Source organism: Phasianus colchicus, chromosome 4 (genome assembly GCF_987193195.1).
Source record: "Phasianus colchicus chromosome 4, bPhaCol1.hap1.1, whole genome shotgun sequence".
In the NCBI taxonomy this organism is placed as follows: Eukaryota; Metazoa; Chordata; class Aves; order Galliformes; family Phasianidae; genus Phasianus; species Phasianus colchicus.
The window spans coordinates 58,605,987-58,621,828 of NC_143439.1; positions in this window are offsets into that span (position 1 = coordinate 58,605,987).

A 15,842-nucleotide genomic window follows, 5' to 3' on the forward strand; every position below is an offset into this window, starting at 1 on the left:
TTTAAATGATGCTTGCGTTATATACTGTGTGAAGACTTACGGGAAATATCAAGTTTAAGTTCATGTGTTAGTGACAAAAACAATACTGCTCAAGGGTTATTTATTCATGTATTTCTAACATATTCAAAAGAATCAAAGGAGGGAAAAAAAGTCTTTTAATGGGGAGAGCAGTCTTTCACTGAATACAAGCCAATAGGAACAAGGTTGTCACCAGAGAAGTTTAAAATGGTGCTTCATTTTATCTTTCATGTCTCAAGTGTTTCCTGCTGCACTGAGGCTTGTAATCTTTAAATAGAACCTTTCAAGGAGACTATCACATGGTTTGTTTTGTTTGACCACATAATGCAATGACAACCAGGCTTGTACAGCTTCTAAGTGTTGCAGACAGGGAGCACAGAAATGGTATTGCTACCACCACGAATTATTTTTCTACCATTTAGATTCCATTCTGTTTTGACTTATATTCCACTACTGTAATCATGCCCTAAGGTCAGTCTTGGATATACAAAGGTTTGTAAGAAAGCAACATATCTTATTTTCTCTTCTGTTTGTTATTAATAATCTAGAGTCCTGGAGGAAGACAGAAACACATCCAAGGTATTCTGGGGAAAAAAATAGGATTTTTTTTTCCAGATATTATTTATCCAGTAAAATTGATTATATTAACCAAAAATTTAATGGGGATAACTTTCTTGAAGTCTACCAGAGTAACTATTTAGACTATTTATGTTCTCTTCATAAGAATTTTGAGAACTTATTATTATGAAATACATGAGACCAACAATTATAGCCATTTATTTGTTTTTTTCTGTCAGTCTCATATTCCCATTAGGGTCTTGTTACCTATGCCATGACAACAATATTCTAATTTATCTATTTCTCTCTTCTCTGGTAATGAATTAACAATGATGGGAACCATAGCAACTGAAGCAAAAACTTCATTAAGCAAGAACAATTTTTCAGTTAACATCGTACAATGTGAAATTGCTTTGAGTAACTAAGTCTTCCACAGAATGGTCATAACTAGAACAAAGAAAGCAGTTAGGCTGCACCCCAGTGTAAAGGAGTCTGTATTCGAAAATGTAAGATGATAACAGGTTTTCTCCTTAAGTATAATCATCAAAGATCATCACTGAGTGGCAAAAAGCACTTAGTAAATTTAAGATTTCAAGAAAACACTTGGCAGCACTCATGGTGACTCATCCTGAAACATTATCGTAAGCCAACAAAAACAGCTAACACCATCAAAACTTTATATTAAAGTGAATTTCCAGCTGAAATGAATGTAATTTGAATGAACTATTTAAAGTTTAGCCAGAAAAGCATCTGTTCCATCACTGTTTTTGAGGTTGCCAATAAACTTTAGTGCACAAAAAGATACAGGAGTGACCATAAGTATTGAGTATCACATCTTAAGTTTTGAAGATAATTTTCCTCTTCTAAATGAAATCTCACTCAACATGTGAAGCTGGAGGCTTACCTATTCTTGCAAAAAGGCTGGGGTTAATAAGGTATGACAAAATGTTAATGACGTCTCCAGCAATGCATTCTTCAAGAGCTATTTCAAAAGATAAAAGAACCCAAAAGTTAATTAATAGTGAGGGTAAACATCCTACCCCAAAAGATCTGCTGGTGCAGGCTTTCTGTAAGCTACACAAGAGCTTATTTATTGAAGCACACAAACTGAAACAAGAGGAATGTAATTAACCTGTCATCTGTTGAGAAAGAAATACAGGAGGGCAGAAAGTGTCCAGCAAGTTCTTCAAGTACACTGTGAACACTTTTTAATATATATTTGAAAGATAAGGAAAGCATTCTCTTCTAACTAATAAGGCCAAGCTAATTAGGAGTGAGATGAAGGAAAGCAACTTAGTGGAAGTGACCATAAATCTGGAGTGCTTGTGATGTATAAGAAAGTGAGAAGAGAGTGGCAAAGTGGAAATATTTTGAATTGGAGGAAGAGTGAATTAAATAAACTCAGTAACAGAAGAGATATTAGGCTACAAGGACCAAGTCTAAGTATACGTACACAAAATAAGACATGAGGAGAAAGATGCATGGAAAGCCTAAGAAAACTTACAGAACAGAGCATAACCAGTGGTAAACATCCAAGTGAAAGTGTAAGTAGAGGGCATGTGTGCAGCCTGCCAGATTCTAGTGACAGGAGGTCAGGTGCAGGATCATGAAACAGGTGTACTGTCCTTATATTTCATAAAACAGCTCTTTAATCATTCTTCCAGTAGGTTTACAAATGTTTTCACAGTATTTGCATCCTAAGCATTCTCTTGCAGAAGTTTAACAAGTCATCTTAGAAAACAGCGTCTGCTTCTGTTTGCCTTGAATTTGTATTGCTTTTTGTACTGTGAGCTGAAAGCATTTAAGTCAGTTTTACATTTGATATCCCAGTCATGGGATCCATTTTAAAGTCTGTTAAGGCAAGTCCTATATGCATTAATTCAATGTCATCACAGCAGTATAAACTGAATTTCTACAGATGTCAAGAGGAAAATCCAGGAAGTTTGGCTAGGTGGTTTTTGGGAAGTGTAGTACTGGTAAATGCTGTTCTTGTATTAATGTTTATAGTGCTGTAATTGTGTTTAATTCAAAAACACTTCCTTAAGTTACAAGCATGATAAATGTGTGAAAATCTGAAGACCAGAATGTTTAAGATAACGAAGCAAACTGTCAAGTACTTAGTGGCTTCCATTGTCCAAGTACTCTGCAAAAGAACTTTAAATAATCATTATTTATAACCTCTATTGTAAGAAGGCTGAAAGATTTAAGCAAGAATATGGTCAATATAGAATATATGTAATATAAGTCTATGATTAAAATGCGATCAATCTAGAATTATATACATATATAATTTTGAACTGACTTTTGTCTCTGATATGGCCCTTAAAAATGCTATTATTTATTTTTCAAGGAATATACTATGTAATATTCAAGGTTTATGTCATCTTTGAAATAATCTCTAAGAACTTCACTGAAGTCTCTGTCTCTGAAGTAACAAATAAGCTTTGAGTTTTAAAAGTCAAGAATATCTGTAGAGAATTCTAGTAGAAATGAAAACCTTAAAATTCAAATAGAATTCCACTAAGAAGCTTCATAAATATGAAGGTTCAGCCAGAGAAGACATGACAGTTTGTAAGATGAAGAGCTGACACTGTCTGCCCACTAGTTATCTGAGAAATGTTGCCTGGATTCAGAAGCCTTTGACTTAATCAGATGCATCCTTTGCTAAGATAAAACATCTTCTTGCCTTTGAAGGAATACATAGGTATTAACAGAGATCTAATCTCTTGGTCAAACACAAATCTGATTTTATATTAAATTTACTTGCTTTGATTTCTAAGTCAGAGTACAGGTAGAATGTGCAAAAGTACAAGTATTTGGAAGACAGTAATTGGGTTGTGGGGACCAGAAGGGAAACAGGTCAAAAGCATGTTGTTGTAACTGGTTTTTAGTTGAGACTTTTGTATCACAGAGCATTCTGAAACAATGACTACTGCCGTGGGAATATGAAAATTCCATCTTTGTTTTAAACCTCTAGACATAAAAACACTATCTTTTCTCTGCCAATCCATCATCTTTTCTAATGATGTCACATGTCTATTGCATTGTAGTCACTTTAGCAGAAAAAAAATTACCGACCTGCTTATGTCAAAATTTATCACAGTAAGTTAAAACTTTAACTGTGAGTGTGATTAATAACTTTTTGAGACACTGAGTATTATGTACTGCTCTGTCTTTATCCTAGAAAGAAAAATTCTTCAACATTTTAGGTAGCATATGCCACTTTGAAAGAATTTCAAGGTTAAAGTTATCTAACAGATTATTTGCATTGCTGAGACACACATTCATAATATTCTTTTCCCCTGTGAGGTGGAAGAGTTAATGCATCCCCCACAGAGGAAAATAAGCATAAAATAAATAATAAAATAAGCATAAAATAATATTCTTCCTAAGAATATTTTACTGTTGTAGGACAGAATATGCTGATTCTACTTTTTCATTCTCTTTTTTTGTCCAGTACAAATTGTACCTCAACTTCTGTGATGAATTCATAGTGTTCTGTTATGGTTAAAAAATAAAAGTATAAAATACATGAATAAATCTCTCTACTATATATATACATATAGTCTCTCTTTTTAGTAAAGAGAAACACACAAAGAGACTATATTCTAAAGAGAGATACACAATATGCCGGATATATGCATTTGTGGGGAAAAAAACAGATGTATTGGTGAACAGAGCACTGAATGTGCCTATTATGAAGCAAACAGAATTTTTAAGCAGGGCAAGAAATTTGTATTAAAAAACACAAGAAAATGCACTGTTCAGAGTCATAGCCGTGTTTGATTGTTTCTTAAGACGATCTTAAGCTGATTATACAGAAGCTCTATAAAACAGGAAGAGAGGAAAGCTATGGAGCTTAACACATTTATGCCATTGCAGTAGGTGGCATCCAAAAATCACAGGCAAGTGTATTTTTTCCGGATGTTGAGAATATGTAAGAAACTAAAATGAATCAAGTTAGTTCCAGGTAAGATTTCATGAAAATTTAAGGGCTAAGAATATCTTAGAAACTTTGCCAAAAATCTTTACAGCAAAACCATTTTGGGTGTGAGACTTCACCATGCCAATGGCTATGGTGCAGAGTTAATCATTAAGAAGTGGATACAAAACTTGAATGCTAACTCCAGAGCTGGGGAAGTAGACTAGCAAGCACGAGGATTTGTTGACTAATTAAATCCCATGAAGTTCAGGAAAATGACACCAATTATGGATTTTGAGAGTGCAATGGCCGCTTTCCACATTTTTAACACTTTGGAAAGCAAAAGTATCTTGGGACTGTGCCTGAAGTAGAACTGGATGCTGTTAACTGTATGATGCAGGGAAGCTACGTTTTCTAGAGAGGTGTTAAGCTAATCAAAATAACATAGCTGACCTCCAAAAAGAGCTGGCTCATTGCAACCAACAGGATGTAAAAATGTCAAGAGAAACCTGTATCCTCTACAAAAAGCAATGAATGAAGTGGCTGTGACAGTGGGAGTTAGAAAACAAGCTGAGGTTTTCCTTGGACATAGAAGATTTCCATGCTGGCTTCACACTTGTATTTTTTTTACCCCCCTCAACTAGCAAACTTCTCTCACCAGATAACTACTTCAGGCAGAAGAAGAGAGATTCTACCCAGGCTGTTTTGTGGTTGCTATTTACTTGTCATAAATATTTAGTGTGAGTTTGCTGTTAGAATATCAATAGGTCCCTTACTTTCACATTGCCTTCATTTGCAAAGTTAGACTCTGTAATTTATCCACTAGCTTTATTCTGCCATGGATGCATTTATCAGCATTTAAAAGGAGAAGGAGAAGCTGATTTATTCAAAATGTAAAATCTGCAACATGACTGGGAGGCTGTGGGACAATCTGACCTTGTTGGTGTCCCAAAGCTCTTCTTGGTAGAAGTAATGCTATTTCTCTGTGGAACAAACTCAAAGACAGTGAGAAAAATTATAGTCATGATTTCACATGTCCAAAAATGTGTGAAGATAAAAATCAAGTTATGCCATCCTGGACATTCGGTAATCTGTTCTAAAAACTGAGTTACTCCTGAGCAACTGTACAGCTTCTGAAGTTACCAAAAGCGGACAGTCAGTAAAGCCTCAGGTTTCACTCCTAAGGACAGCCAGCTGCTGGCCAAGAGCAGATCTTCAATGAAGGTCAAAAAAAAAAAAAAAAAAAAAACACCTTCTTATTAATTATTATTATTATACTAAATTAATATTATACTTAATTTCTGTATAATAAGGTATTCAGTTGTGATGATGCTAAGTTTTCTGCCATATTGTTTCAGAATTTCTTAATGGTAGAATTCAGATGGGGCTAAACCAGTTTGATGCTTGCCTCATCAGTGCCTTACTTGAACATACATATCTTCCAATACTATCTGCAAATTGTTAGATATATATGGGAGATATGCTCAAGAAAGTTTTTGGAAGGACTATTTTCTCAGAACTGCCTTCTTGTTATTTATATGCACTCAGTTCTATGCAATCTGCTAGAGCTGTTACAGAGTAGATTCTGAACTTTCATGCAGCTTTTGTGACATCTGTGAACCTCCTCACACTGTTTATTGAGAGGACTTGACAAGCTATATTTTGCTAGATCAGAACATTAGTGTCAGCAGGGTGAGCAAACTAAGGAACACTGAATGGCCTGCATAAAAATTGAATTCATTATTGTGTCTGGAGAGGCTAGTGAAAATATCTGCTTTGAAAACTTGAAAGCTTTAGTTCGTTGCTTAGACCCTCTGCAGGAGTGCTGTAGAGAAGTAATCATCCCACAACCAGCCAGCACCAGGAACAGAAGATAGTGCTGACAGAGACTTAAAGGACTTTTCCAACATGTATCCATTTTCAGGCATTTTTGAAGGTCAAGGCAGTATAGGAAACTTTTCTCTACAGAGAAAATAAAGTTTGAAAAAAGAAGAACTTGTTCTTTTTGCCTGTGAGTATGGTATCCGACATTTCAACCACTAGTAGCTTTGGCTTAAATAACAATTTTCAAATGATTTTTTCTCGGTTTATGGAGGGCTTATAAAGAAGGCAACTGTTTCCACTCAGTGTGTGAAATGTGATTAATTGTAAGTGACTTTGATGGATGCTGCTTCTGAAATTGAGAAGGGACTTAATCAATGGGGTATGATTGGAACACATATATTCAGGAAATAAAAAAAAAAAAATCTGCAGAAGGTAAGCACAGAATGCATCAGACTTGTAAAAATCCTTAGAAACAAGGCGGAGATCACAACCCTGATCAGTGAGTGTAGCTGTCAATCTTGAGTTCTCTACAGAAGCTCTGAAGGTGATAGCAACAACCCAGATAGCTCCTCTGTGTCAGAACTGAGAATTCTAGGGCTTAAGAACTGAGCTGCTCCCTTCAGGCCAACTAGGAGTTGAGGCTTTGAAAAAATCAACAATAGAATATCAAAAGAGAGAACTTCTTTGTTGGAAGCTCCGGGGTCCATGAAAACATGGCTTAGCTGAGAGATGAGAATCTGCTTCTTTCACAGTTCTGTATCTAGGCCCTCAAAAAGCCTCAGCATTCAGCTCCTGGCGATTTCAGTAGTGGCCACTTACAAAAGAGAGCTGGGAGACTTCAGAGGGAGCTTTTGGGGTCTTACTTTTGATACAGAATTGCGCAAGCAACCACATGCACACAAACCCAAATTCATTGGCAAAACAAAAGGGTTTTATTCTAAAGAATTATTTTTGAAACAGCCAGCAAGGTTTATCAGGACTGTTAATTTTTAGCTGTCTTTTAGCTGTCTTTCACTCGGCCAGTGGCCATGTGCAGGGAATGGAGCACATGCAGCCAGTCTGGGACCCTGCCTCCAACTGGGGCAATTCAGGCCACTTCTGTTCCAGAGGAAAATACCAGAGCCACAGGCATTTACCTTCTGGATGCTGAAACAGAGAACAGTCTGCAAAGAACAAATTTCACTGAATGCATGAAAGCCAGGCTTCTCACCTCTGTGGTTTGTAAATATTGGATGTGTATTAGGCAAGATGATCTGAACAAAAGAAAAATGAGCATGTCTCTGCAGAGCAGGAAAGAACTGTCAAACTCTTCAAACTGCCCAATAATTGCAGTTTTGTTGTCCAGGAAGTATTGGGAAGTGTGAATAAATATTACAAGACAAGGAAACACTGAAGTACTACTAAATAAGCTGGGCTGATCTCAAATATATTTCTTCTCAGAATGATAAATGAGGTTTTGTGTACAAAGGCTTAGTTGTTAATTATTTTAGAATACTCAGTTTGGTTTGGTGTATTACCCAAGCTTTTGTCAGAGCTAAAGTTTGGGAAAGCTTTGCACAAATGGCATTCCTAAGTTAGATATATGTGGACCAAAGGTTATAAAAATGCACTATTAGAAGGGTGATGATGCGCTGGCAGAGGCTGCCAAGAGAAGCTGTGGATGCCCCATCCCTGGAGATGCTCGAGGCCTGGCTGGATGGAGCCCTGGCCTAGTGGATGGCCATGCTGCCTGTGGCAGGGAGGTTGAAAATGGACGATCTTCATGGTCACTTCCAACCCAAGTCATTCTGTGATTCTATGAAAAATCTAACATGGGCACGGGACATGATTGGAAATCAATTAAAGTGTTTCCTGTCTTCTCTTTTAAAAAGCTGAAAACCACAAAAAGTCTTCAAACTCGCTGTATGGTGTTGGCGTGCTCCAGTATCTGTATTTCTGATATTTAACAATAACATTTTACTGTAAATAAGATGAATTTTTATTATTGCATCATATGATCTCTTTGAAGTATATATATTTTGCTATAAAGAAAGACAATGGTAGTGAAAGAAAGGCACCAATAGTCTTTGAGGTCAGGCATTTCTGTGAAAAATATGATAAAAAAAAAAACATTGAAAGAACACAGGTCTTGGCCTTCTGCAATGTATTTAAGCAAGTCTGGGCATGTCCTATGTTTTAGTTTTATAAACTGCATCATGAGCCAGTTGTGCTGCTCTAAGCTAACATAATATAGTCCTTAACTCTGTTCAGAAGATAAGCCCTTGCCATGGCAATGAAGGAAAACACACAGGGACATACAGAAGCAACTGAGCAGGGGTCTTGCAGAAGTGGAGTGTGCAGTGTAGAACCAGAGGCATTTTTGTTTAAAATTCATAGCTTTTCTAGGAAAGGAAGCACAGGTTGTGAGTGTTCATACAAATCAAAGTATTTCCAGCAGTTGTTTCTGCCAGGTGCACAGCAAGCCATGCTGTGTGTGTGCTTTCATGGGGTTTGCAAGGCCATAGACAGATGTTTTCCAGGTCTCTCTCTGCTGACGGGAGATGGCTCAGTGCCTACCTCTCCACATGGCAGTCACTGCCCTGTGGCTCTTCTGGTTCAGGGCTCCTTGGATGCTCCATACCCAACCTCAGGTAAAGCCAGCTGCCTCACTTATATTGGTAGGTTAACGCTGCAGGCTGACTGTCGGGTAAGATATGTTTAACAACACTTCAGCTAGCCAAGCCATGGGACCAGAACCAGTGCAGCAATGTCAGACAACTATTATTAGACCACTAAAATTGATATGATTATATAAAGTTGAAGGAGTTTTTAATATAGTTTTCACAAATGTATTTATCTGGAAACCTGATAAAGATCATCAAATGCCCCCTAAACAAAATCTTCCAGTAATTTCTGTAATGGAACACTAGATTGCATCATTCTTTTCATACTTAATAAGTTCCATCAGGAGATAATTGGGTTCTCCTGCTGGTCCAGAACAGCACTGCACTCGTGGTTATCAACTCTTTTTCAATACGCAGCATAGATTTCCTCATGATCAGATGGAAACTTTCTAGCTCTTTCAAAGATATTTTTGGCTAAAGCCAAACTACAAAGTGTGTGCTGTAAAATCATCTTTTCCCCTCTTCCAGTTTAAAATAATCTTTCCTGCATTAACCAACCAGTGGGATTGTAGAGAAGGTCTTAAGGTGTGGTGCAGCAGCACCACAGCAGCACCCATCTCTCTTTTAATGTATGTGACATTCAGTAAAATTGTTAATTATTTTCTTCTCAACAAAACCTTTTGGTTCTCTATAGGCACTGGCCTCTCAATCTTCCTTTTTTGTGCCCACCAGCTTGTCCGTTTTAAATCCGTCTATCTTACCATCCATGTTCATTGATTCATGTTCTTTGTTGAAGAGGCCAGCATAAAGCTGTGCAGCAAGAGTGTCATCATTTTAATTGAGCATCGATTATTTAAAGAGCACAGTTGTTACTTTGGTTGATGAAGCCACCTCTCAGACTGACATCCACTCTGAGAACAGAAACTTGTGGTAATTTACCAGACCCTTTTTATATCCCTTATCAGGATTCATTTCACCTTTTACTGTCCTGCAATACTTATGTCTGACAATGGGTGCCATACTCAGTGCTTCACTGAGTGATAAAGACAATGCCTTGGTGATTAGATATCTTTGAATACTAATCTGCAGTGAGATGCAGTACATATGCATATATTTACATGAACAGCATGGCTTTTATGCTGAAATAAAATAAAATTAATACTTGGCTGTGCTGGAAATACCAAAATTTGATTTAATATTCTTTTATTTCATTTTTTTTACTGGAGAAAACATCCTCTCTATCATGCCTCACTTTTAGAAATACACAAGGATAAAAAACAGCAGGGATTTTTAAGCTTCTTTTCTTAGCATGCTGGAAAATACTTCAGCATCTAATTAATGAATATTTTGTTTCTAATTGTGCATGTGCGTGAGACCCCATTATGTTTATTTTAGCAGACATTACTGTGGCTTAAAAGCATATTTTCACAGGAGGGCATGTTAAAGGATATGTGTCACACCTTGGATGAAGCTGAGATATTTAAGGGGTGAAACATCTCTGTTTTAGCAGCCAAAAAGTACAGAAAAGTTTGAACAGAAAACAAATAACTTTCAGAGTGAGATTCTCTACTTCTCCCAAACCAGACTGAAAATAAAAATTCCAGGGCTCTCTTTTCAGAGGAAGAACGTTTACAAGAAAACTAAATGTGCAAAAGTATCCTTACACAGTTGGAATGAGAAGGACGTCTTTCATGGGTGACTGTTCTGTGTAATGTGCTTTGGCCTGAGACATAAAATGCAACACAACTGAGAAGTATCTATGGCCTTGAAAGTTAACTACAGGGTATTCACATATTCTGTCAGTTGTTTTGCTGAATATCTGAAGTTGCCCTAACTCAGCAACACACAGAAGGGAAATGACTATTTTAACCACTTAACGACAAAAAGGAAATGTCACAGAAAGTGAACAAGATGCTGCCGTAGCCTGGAGGCATTCATCTTAACAGAAGGCTGGATACCCATAGAGAAAGAATGGAAAGTTCACAACAATCCCATTATAATCAGTACTGCTGAGCAATCTAAATGCAGGAATTAGTACCAAATTCAGTGTTATAAATGAATTAGGTATGTTTCCTGCCTGGGAAATCTGGGTGGGGATATATGCACAGGTATAACGTGAGTAAATTGAAAAGGCCTAGCCTTTAAGATATCATGCCAATAATCTTTTAGAGTAACACAATGGACAGTGATAGGTGAATTTTTTTATTAATAACTGCAGCTGTAAATTCATGGATGCAAAACTGTTAGCAGCAACTCAGACTTCTATTGATAGGGATGTAAAAATAGAGCATTTTCAGCTGTTGTGTACCGCTTCCGATGGGGAAAATGCTGAATCTGCTCTGTGGGTTCTTTTTTATTTGTGATCCAGAATTATACAGTGCAGTCATACTGACATTTAATAATGGTCTTGTTATTATCCTGAAATACTTGCTCACCAGCTGCAAAGCAACAACATTTTATTTACCCTCATATGCTGTATGGTTTCCCATAGATGAAATGATATTTGTGCTTGACAAATGTCTCAGGTAACATGATGTGTTTAGCAAGAGTTAAAGCCTATCAAATTGAGGGTTGATCTATACTAAGGGGTGAACTGTCATTCAGTCATTGCTAGGAAGGCTTCAGAAGTCTCAGCAATGAAGGGTAACAGTCCTATTTTGCTTGGTTGGTCTAGTTTTTGTTTGCTTGTTTTTGTTGTTGTTTTCCTAAGGAAAAAATCTGTTTAACCAAGTTATGCTACAGACACATCTTTCCTGGTGGTATAAAGCAAGCTGCTGCAGCACACTACAGGCTTGATTTTAGGAAAACACATCAACAAACAAACCAATTTGAGGGAAAGTTTGGGTAGATCAGAGTCTGGACCTTAGAAAACTTGCTCAAAAGTCACAAATCTTGGAGAGAACAAAGAAAAGGATGATGTTATAAGCCAACAGACCTGCTAGCTGAAGCCCAGCAATTTGTGCCTGCCAAGCTCTGTATGAGAAGAGGTGGCTTCTTTGTCTATTGCTACTTTTTGTTGTTTGTTTTGGTGCTTATTGTAGAAAAGAAAGCAAGGGTAGTGAGAAAATGCTGACTGTGTGTCAGTGATGTAAATGGGCCAAGTTCACTGCCAGTGTAACTCAACATAGCTGCAAACAATGAAGCTAACGCTGGGCAAGTCCACTTTCCAGCTGTTTTGGTGCATGCTCATTGGAGAGGGGCTTGCATTAGTCCATAAGTGCATGTTATATTTTAGGCCATTTAGTATGCATTATATTCAAGGTGATGTAAAAAAAATATCAACTATTAGGACTGAGGGAAGGGGGAGCACTCGTTTCATTACTTATTTAATAACTTCCCTTGGATACACATACTTTTTTATTTCATTTTTCATTTTTCTCTTTTTTCCTTTTTCTTTTTCTTTTTTCTTTTTTGTAAATATTCCTTCTTTTTGCCTCAGGCCACATTCACCCAGGGCTCTGAAGTACGTACAGATCCTCTGCCCACACTGCAGTAGGTGAGAACTCATCCTGCACATGTTCTGAGCTCACTAAATGTTACACCTGCTCTTCTGCAGGACTCATTTTTTCACTCAGCATTGCCCTAGTACAGTTACATGGGCACAGGCTTGTATTGTTTTTACTGATTATTAGCAGGTCTGTGTATCTGGAAGGCACAGTCACGAGCAGTAGCAAAACTTTTTGCATCTTGAATTGTTCATGAAACTACCAGCTTAATCACATACATTCATGGAGGGAAGCAGAGACGGAGTGTTTATGGCTTTGCTCTTCATTTTTACCATTTCTGTTTCTTGGTTTGTGCATGTTCTCATTAGGCTTCCATTTCTTAACAACCTCCTTCCCCTTCCTTGTTAGTCCATCCAGTAACAGCTCTTCTGTGAACATTTACAGCATGAGATTGCAGGGAGAATGTGTATATTCTTCCCTTCTAGGATACAAATTTCTCTCGTTCATTTGAATTACTTATTTCTATCCTGCAGTAAAAGGTGGTTGTGCTGTGCACCATTAATTGTGTTGAATTTTCTTGGGAGGATGAGAAGGAATTTTCTTTGTAAGGTTGTGCTCCAAAATGGTTTTTTTGTCCCATTCAAATCTTATGTAATATTCCTCTTATTGCCAGGCTTCACCTTGTGTTCTTGCGCTTTTTGTTTAGGCTTCTTGTTTTTTTATGTTGAGGATAACAGATTATGGCCAGAGAAATAGTGTCTGAGATTTTCTCATATCATTTTCAAAGTTTTTTGCTAACATGGTTATGTTGGGTTCTTTTTTTGCAGATGAACCTTAAAGAAGTAGCAGAACTGGAGGGTACAGAGAAAGTTCTCAGTGGTTTTCAGGTGTCATCTTCACTCATACTGATCATCAGTAATGAGAACACAGGGCCTGAGATCTTCCTACATGATTATCCATCTGACAGTGAAAAAGGCCACTTTATGTACAAAACTGTTCAAGCCCAACGAGTTTTGTAATTTCACAACCATTGATAAAATTAGCTTTATTTTATACATTCTATCACAGTTCTCATACAGCCCTCAAACATCCAATAAGCTATAAAAATAATTGGAAAGCCACGTAAATTATTTAAACCAGGTGCAGTGAAATGTCAGAACAGTCTGATGCTTTACAGAGCATACTGACAATTCATTCTTTACAATTCACTTATGTTGTAAAAAAAAAAATTCCAGTTAGTTTAGAGTGATGAGATTATGAAAGGCTCACAGCCTAGAAAGGAAAATGCAAGAAATTCAGATATCTATCATGTAGTGTACAAGCTTGACTCATCAACTAGCATAATTATTTTCCATTGTTTACTTGCAGTACTTTTAGTAATGACAGATATCAACTTGCTTTGCCAAAAGTAAGAGTTAGTACTGAGTGAACAGAGACAAAACATATTTGCAAGAATGTTTGTAAATTCTTATCGCAGATTAAATAACTATTTTTATATTGGTTTTGTTCAATTTTTCTAGCAAACCAACTCAGAAAATATACTTTTACACAAATGTATATGGAAAATAATGTGCTTGTTTTCTAATTATGAAACAAACAAATTAATGAGAGAAAAAGTATTTTGGGAAACAAACTTCAGAGGCAAAGTAGATGTCAGACAAACGAGGAATAAAAAATCTGTATACACTAACCTACCTCCAAATCTGGAAATTCCTGTCCTGGGATCAGGACAGCCAGGTCAGCACAGAGCTGTGCCAACTGAATGGAGCTAACTCATTTATGCAGCCTCTGGGACCCAAGAGAGTATGCAGAGTGGCAGCATGCCATGCAGACGTACTGTCCTTCCTGGGCTATCTTGGCTATGTCTCCCATGGCACAGCATTGTGTAACACAAACATGTCCTTAGTTGACCAACCAGCCCGGGCAGCAAGCAAATTCCTAATAGCAAATGCTCAGACAAAGGACTGTAATCATTTATGAATGCTCTGCAAGCACAGATATTTGCTCAGATGAACCACTAAATGACAAACGAAGGGGAAAAATCTGGGACCTTATTATAGACAATATATTAGCAGAGAAAGGAACTAATTTCAGCCTCCTCTCCCCAATTTGTTTGCTGCTGCCATATCATCCAGCTGCCAAAATTATAGCTGCATTTTCTGAACCTCATTTTAATATTCAGAGGAGTTTTATCTCCCATTCTTTTTCTTGTAACTCTTACAAGCAGGGTACCGCATACATTTTTCCCTCACTGTTAGGAAGTGTGAAATTTGCAGCAGTACCTTTTGATATATTTCAAACATACTGTTGTGTTCACCCATACAAAAAGCACTCCATTGAATGTGCTCTGCTGCTTTATTCATCTTATTTCTGAGGTCTGTTTGGAAGTTCACACTCTTCAGTCATTGCTTATTTGCTGCAGCACACAGTGAATTGCTTAGTAGTGCCTGAAGATCCTTCTATCATCTCAGCAAAAAAAAAGGTTTTATTTTTATATCACAAATATTAATAATAGTTCAAATTGAGAAAAGCCTTAGAAAGTTGAAAGTATAAACACATATGGACATATTTTAGAGAAAGAAAGACCTGAGCACATGCTTGATTGCCATACTTAAATCCAAATCTAGCTCTCAGAGTGATAGACCCACTTGTGGGAACTTTGCTACAATATCCTGCCAAGAATAGGGTCAGGCATGGCATTGCACCAGGCTGCCTTTCAAGCCTGAAAACATCCAACATATTATACCTTCTCATTTTTGTAAGACCAACATCTAGCCTGAGAAGGATTTACAGTCATGAGGATAACTTCAAATAGATAAAGCATTTGGTATCTGGACTCTTTCATGCTTGTTACATCAAACTACTTCATCTACTTCTATGATCTTTGGAAAGGAAAAACATTATTCAAAATATCATGTATTTTTTGGAAACTTATACTTTAGTCATATAAATTTTTCATGCATATTCTTTTGCAAGACATGAGTAGAAGTAGATCATTTTCAAATACCAATTTTTATATTAAGCAGTTATTTCTCCCTACATTTTCATAAACTGAACCATGTGATATTGATTTTGCCTTATCTTGAAATGAACCTACTCTTGTTATATGGGCAATGAAACGGAATCTTAAGAGGTGCATGATTTAGTTACTTTTTCTTCTGATATTTCCTCTCTTTGGCAGAGGGTGGTGGTACTATTTTACTTATATATTCCTAACAGCTAATTAGGCCAAATTTTACTCCTACAAATATGTCTTCTGTTAAATTCAGTAAAATGTCGTAAGATGGAAGAAAGACATGTTTTGTGTTGTGAATTTTTTGTTACTTTTAATTTTTATAATACCATAGCAAAGCAGATGAGCAAGAGCATTTATATAGTTAGCAACTGATACAACAATCAATTTTCATGTTGTATATCAAATATTTTATGTCTAAGTAACCTTAGATATAAAAATTGATGCTCAGGATGCTT